The sequence below is a fragment of the Chinchilla lanigera genome, unplaced genomic scaffold, assembly GCF_000276665.1.
Source record: "Chinchilla lanigera isolate Chin_1 unplaced genomic scaffold, ChiLan1.0 scaffold00056, whole genome shotgun sequence".
Classification (NCBI taxonomy): domain Eukaryota; kingdom Metazoa; phylum Chordata; class Mammalia; order Rodentia; family Chinchillidae; genus Chinchilla; species Chinchilla lanigera.
The window spans coordinates 6,932,588-6,939,745 of record NW_004955457.1 but is presented as its reverse complement, the minus strand read 5'-3'; positions in this window follow the sequence as shown (position 1 = coordinate 6,939,745).

The window sequence follows — 7,158 nt, the reverse complement described above, 5'->3', positions numbered from 1 at the left end:
GTCAACAACTCTTAATCCGCACTTCTATTCCTCTCCACAAACCAAGTCTCTTGTTTTTATAGAGGAAAAATCTCTTTACCTAACCCAATGCTAAGCTCTGGCTGAAGATCCTCTAACAGTGGATCAATTAGCAAGAGAAAAGCACTGAAATATATTTAATGTAAGTTGTAGGTGACACGAGAACCTTCATAATGAAATGAAATCTCTTGAAGAAAAGGTAACTTTGTGCATTTCTATGTTTAGTTTTGATAAACAGTGCTGAGATATGAGTCAAAGGGGGTGTGATCTCATGGCAATAAACCAGAAGAGACTTAACCAGGCCTAGTTGGTTAAGACACTTAACCAGGTTGTACATATACTTGTCTGTGTTTCTGTCCCTTTGATATTTTCCTCTGGGTTAGGGAAGGCAACTCTCATATGAGGGTCATAGGGTCTCCTTCATGAGAAGGTTAGAAAATCCCTCTAGGATTTATGGCTTGCTTCAGGGGAGAAGAGAGAGAGGGACATGAGAGTGATTTCTCTGCTTTCTGGGATGCCTGAGTACCAAGTTCATTTCCTCAGGAAGACTCCGTGTCATGTAAAATTCCATTAAATAAATTTGTATGAGCCTCTTGTTTATCTTGTGGTAGAAAAGCCTCAGCCATGAACCTAGGATTGCTACAGAGAAGACAGTCTCCTCCATTACAACCAGATGGTAGTATTTTTAGCATTTTGGGGGGAGGGGTTGCATGCACATATAGATGGTAAACCAGCATACTAGTATGCAAAGCATGTTCTTAGCAAACTTCTTTGTCTACTCAAAGGACCAGCTATTCTAGGGTAACAAGGCTAAGACTGTGCTAACTCTAGGATTTAGGCATGTCTGGGCACATCTGGACACATCTGAGCAAGTTTGGAGGAACAAAGATTGTGGCATTATCGAAATTATATTTGCACCAGTGTTTTGTAATGCTGGCTGTGCTTTAGGACCAACCTCAGCAACGAAGTCTCCTTAGTGATGGCTCATCAGGGGTAGCTGTGAGCCATCCATCTGTGTTTTTTAATTTCTCCCGGGGCTCCAACACACAAAGAAAGTTGATAGCCTCTAAGGCATGTGAAAGATTGATAACTTAGGTGGTCCTCTATTTTTGCAATTGCACTAATCTTTAACTAGACCGAACAATTTCTTCACTTCTAAAAATGACACAGGCAAGAGATGAAGTACTTCTTTTCTCTGGTCTTTGCTATACTAGATACGATGCCGAGCAATGTGATAGCCAACCCATTGCCAGTCTGAGGACAAAGCTTTACAGATGAAGGCAGAATCAAAGCACTTCCAGGTATGTGTTTGTAAAGCCAGTTCTAGTTGGATATTGATAGTTACTTTAGCCAAAGATGTCCTAAGTGATACATGCCTCTACAGCCAGCCTTCAAATTCATGTGAGGATTCATGGTAGAAGAGGCTACAATGCTAGTGAAGAAAAATAGTATGCTTTCCCAGTGATTCTTCAGTCTAAGCTCTTGAGATGGAACAGTCTTGAAATAAAGGCTTTATTGAGCTCACCCAGAAAAGAAAAAGTTGCTAGGACAGTTCTTACAACTTCCAATGGCAAGTCCAGGTAATAGTTCTGAGGGACCTATAAGTCAGGAAACTTGTATAGTGAAAGTTTGGCAAAGGAAGGAAGTTATTTACATTGAACCTACATTAGCTATAGATAAGAGAGGCAAGACAACATGAGGCAGGGAATGTTTTGGGACAGGACAGTCATCAAGGTGAAGTATTAGCCAGGCATAGTGGCACATGACTGTAATCCCATCACTCTGGGAGGGTGAGGCAGGAGGAGCTCAAATTGAAGCCCAGCCCGGGCAACTTAGTGACTTAATGAGACTCTGTCTCAGAATAAAAATTTTAAAAGGCCTGGGATGTATCTCATTGTGACCCCTGGGTTCCATCTCCGATACTGCCAAAAAGAAAAAAAAAAAATAGGGATGGATGGTACCTGGGGGTCTGCTTCTTGGGATTTTTAAAGTAATGTTTTAACATACAATTAGGAATGTGGAATTTTTTGTTGTTTGGTGATGGAGACCACTATGAAGCAGCCCTGAGCAGGACTTAAATTCACCAACTTTTTTTTATGTTTACTTGTGTATCTGTCCAAAGCCTAGGCCACCTGTCTGGAAGTGGGTGATGGACTCATAGTCAGTGACCCTCTCTGAGTCATTAATCCCTACTAAAGTCTGTAATGGTGGATAAAGCTGGAAAGCCCCAAAGGATAAGACAAGATCAGAGCCAAGGACACCTGAATCCAATCTCAACTAGATAAAGACTGTAGCCTCAGGCAACTCACCCCTGGGTGGTTTTACTTAAACCTTATTAAGGGTTAACTTAACACCTTACTTGGAGAAGTCCTTGAGTAATTCTGCCCTTCTTGAATATTCCTCTCCCATCTTCTGATAACCAAATAAATACAGGCCACCCAGAGAAGGTCTTGGTCTTAGCCCTGAGAGAATCTCAAAATTTGTAAGAAGGCTTTGATCCTCCTGGAGCCCTGAAATCATTCTATTTGCCTTTTTAAATTTAGCCTTCACCATACACTCGTTCGGGGGATTGCAGACCTGATCAGCCTAAAATAACTAAGGGATATTATTAACCCAATAGTTTGGCCCACAGTTTAACTGATTAAGTTCCATTGTCCCCCACCCCATAATTAAATGTAGGACATTGCTGATATTTTTTTATAATTGCAAGACACAGGATGGTGGCAGTAGTGGTATAATAGGTTCTGCACAGTGAGGCAATGTCACCAGCTATGGCAGCACAAGATGACAGTATCCTTAATTTCCAACATCAGCAGCTCAGCACTGGATGTCAATAGTAGGTGTGATGCAGTCTAGGAGAGACCAGGGAGAGCTGCAGTGATCCTTTCCTGGGAGGGCAGCAGCTGCCCTCTTCCTATGCTGCAGAACTGCTCTTTTAAGCTGAGAGAACAACCAGAGACAAAACCCAACTTATATATTAAGACAGTTTATCAGAAGGAAACTAGAAAAATCCCACAGACTCCAAGGGCAGGGGCATAGGGACTGGGCTTGGGGAACAAAGCTGAGTGTGTAGTATCATGGAGAATCTCAGGCCCTCTGCTCTTCTCTGGGAGTCAGCTCTCTCCCTCTCCTTTTCCCTCTCCTCCTCCCCCTCCATGTTCCTTCCCCTTCCACCTTCCTTCACCCCTCTTTCTGTCCCCATGCTTGACTTTTCTGTTTCCCCATGTTCAACACAGAAAATGGCTGCTTGACAACTCCCAAGCTTGCATGCTCCACACACACACACACACACACACACACACACACATATGCTTCTCCTTTCTCCCTCCATTCTTGGCTCTGTTCCACTTCTGAAAGTTCTGCAAAAGGTATTGAATGCACACACTTTGGTCTGCTGCTGCACCCAGCAACTGCATCTGGAAAATAAGGTGTCACACTGGGAACCCTGAAGGCCACTGTGATGGATTGACAACTAGTGGTCAAATTGTAACACCCAGCTGATCTCAACCAGCATGATGCTGGGTGTGGGAGGCCCACCTGAGGATTGTTGCTAGCAGCATAAGAGGCAGAACTGGAGAAGAAGAGAGAAGCTGTTGGGAAGCTATTAGGGAAATGTTGGTTCTCTTGGAGGAGCTTGTTAAGTTGGCTTTCCTGATGAAATCGACTGTTCTCAATGTTGGAGGAGCTCAGGACCTTGTCACTGAGAATGGCTTCGGTTCACTTTGGGAGAGCTCTGGTCCTCAATTTGAGCATTGCTTCCTGGCTCTGGAGGAGAAGATGGTGCACCACTCAGTCTCCTGGAGAAGCTTGTCACGTTGGCTTTCCTAATGGGAACTTGGCTGTTATCATCATCAGAGTTCAGGACCGCACTATTGCTGAGGATGGCTGTGTTACTCTTTGGAGGAGCTCTGGTTCTTACTTTGTCACTTCCTAGCTCCACTGCAGATCCCTCAGCCTGCTAGCACAGATCCTTCATCCCGCTGGCACAGACTTTCTATTTCCACCACTGACCTTTGGGCTTTCCCAGCACAGATTTGTGAAAGAGTCCTGCATGAGACATTGTCTTGGGTTCTTGGCCTCTGGTTGGACTCATGTTATAGGCTCTAGGTCTTCAGCTGGACTCATGAAGGAAATTGCCATAGGATCCAGATCCTCAGCTGGATTCTTTGGATCTTTAGTGTGTGGAAAGGTTTTTTGCACTCTCTTTGTATGTGACCCTTTGAGTGACTATTATGAAGTAATCCTATGGGTTGTGTGTTCTGTATTAAATTGTTTCCCTTGCAGACCCGAACTGCAACCACCACTGAAGCTGCATAGATAAAAACATGGAGGTCATTTCTGGACAGGGAACCCTGGCTGGGAAATCAGTAAGTAACCCCAACCCACAAGGAGCTGAGACACAAAAGAAAGCTAATGGGTACAAGTGCTTTGTAACCTGGATCTCAGACTTGCAGATCATTCACAGGACATCTGTTATCAACTTCCAAAGCCCCGCACAAGGAATTCAGAGGTTTTGAAAGTTCCTATCAGGCTCACACAGTGAGAAGCTGAGGAACATGACCTTGGACTGAGACTGCCACATTTTACCCTCTCGTGTGCCCAGCAGACACATATTTCAGCAAGAAGCATGTGTCTGATTCCACCTATCATCTTTATCCCAGTGTTTAGAAACCACTCCTTTCACCTCTGCCTCTCCCTGAGACCCTGAGAAATAGCAGTACACAGCCACAGACACACCTGTGCCCAGACCGCCCATGGTAAGCATGCATTTCTTTAACACCTGACTCTTCAGGTGGCTTGCACATGCTCTGGGAATGCTTCAGAGGCAGCATACTTTGGCATCCCATACATCCATATTTCCCTTAAAAATTTATTCTGAAGCAATTTCAGACTTTGAGAAAAAAATTGCAAATAAACTACAGAGTTTCCCTTTAGCCCTCATCAACTTAACTTCTTAAATAACTCAACTTGTTAGTATCAGGAAATTAACTTGAGGACATGTATAAGCAACACAATCAAGGAACTTATTTTGAATTTTACCAGTTTTTCCACCAATGACTTCTTCTCTTCCAGGATCCTATTCAAAAGTCCATGTAACAGTCAGTTCTTGTTAGAGTTCCTTGAATCTGTAGCAGTCTCCCCGCTCCACATCCCTTAACTTGGCTCTTTTGAAAGACCTATTTTGTAGACTGGGCCTCAAGTTGACTTTTTCTGATCAAATTTGTGATTTTTGGCAAAAAAAAAAAAAATCGCACAAATGAATCGCATCACTCTTGGTGCACCATATTGTGGCATTCATGGTGTTGCTATGTCTTGTCACACTGGAATTCTCTCTCCACTGTATGCTCACCATTCAGGGAACATAACAAGGTTGTGGTTAATAAGGGTATTGAGGTGATACTTTCAGAAGATGCAAATCCTATTTTGCCTCAAACCTTTGCATAGTTTAACTTCCATTAATAAATATACTATAGCAGTCATTGGTGTAGTTAAACTAATAGCAATTCTGTTTCCCTCTTTTTATCTACATTTGTCAGTGGAATTCTACTATAAGGAAGGGCTATCCTGTTTTTCCTTATTTGTGAATCATTTATAACAGTACAGATTCATGCATATTGGTTTATTCTATAGGATACCATCCAGTACTATACTTATTTATTGGGCTTCATTCTTATAGTCTGGCTATTAGGGACTCTGGGAAAGATCTTGTTTTGGGTCAGGAACTTTGCTCAGTGGTAGGGTGCTTGCCTAGCATGTTCAAGGCTGTGGGCTCAATTGGTGGTACAGCAAAAAACAAACAAAAATTCCTTGTTTTGCACCCAGGACCTGCCATTTGCTAGCTATTTGGCACTAAGTACCTTGCTAAATGTTTGCAAAGTAATCATCTGCACATTGTGTGTAATAACAGGTATGGAAAGGGTGAAGATCAACTTCAACAATGAATAAGGAATGCAGCACAGTGCTCACCACAAAAGCTTCATTCAGTTAGCTTTAACCCAGATGTCTTGGTTACTTTTGTTGTTGGTGGTGCTAAGACAAAATAACCAATGCCCAGAATTAAGGAAGGAAAGGTTTATTTAGCTCACAATTTGTGGAGGTTTCAGTCCATACTCGACTGGCTCCAAAGCAGATTGGCACATGGCAGAGGGCAACACTTCATGGCAGCAAAAGACAGCAAAAGCAGCAACAGCAAAAAGGGGGAGAACAAGCCTCTTTTCCTCCCTTATATTGTAAGCAGGCTACCCCTACCCAGGGACATGTAGCATTCACACCATCTCCACGCCCTCCTCCTGCACAGGCTCAGGATGAATACAAAGTAAGGACCGTGGACCCCTGCACAGTCACTTAGCTAACCTTCTAAACTTCTCAAATTGACACAATGAACAACATCCCAGAGAGGTAATGGCATGTCCTTTTCATCTCAGGATGTAGAACTGCTGAGTCACTTAGGCAAGCCTCTAAACTCCTCAAGTTGACACAATATATTAACCATAACACCAGACAATCCTATAAACACCAATGAGTGGAGGATGTTTCTTCTACTGAAAGAGCTTTCAGAACAAAGCACACATCCTGAGTATCAGGGTAAATTCTGTGATTGCCTGGTGTAATTAGAAGATTATCTCATTGTCCCTGGAGGGTTTGTGTGAGTGTTGAGAAAGAGGTTGTCATTAACCACACCTTTCATAATAGCAACAACAAAAAAAATGAAATACTTAGGAATCAATCTAACAAAGGAAGTAAAAGAACTCTACATTGCGGACTACAATCCTCTGAAAAAGGAGATCAAAAGAATATCAGAAAATAGAAAGATATCATTTGCTCTTGGGTAGGAAGAACCAACATAGTGAAAATGGCCATACTCCCAAAATTGTTATAGATATTTAATGCAATCCCAATCAAAATACCATTAGCATACCTCACAGAACTAGAGAACATATTCCAAAAATTCATTTGGAAACAAAAGAGACCTTGAATAGCAAAAAGAATTCTGGGCAACAAAGGCAAAGCAGCAGGCATCACAATCCCTGACTTGAAATTATACTGCAGAGCTACTACAATAAAAGTAGCATCGATAAAAGTAGCATTGTACTGGCAAAATAAACAGACCTGAGGATCAATGGAACAGATTAGAAAATG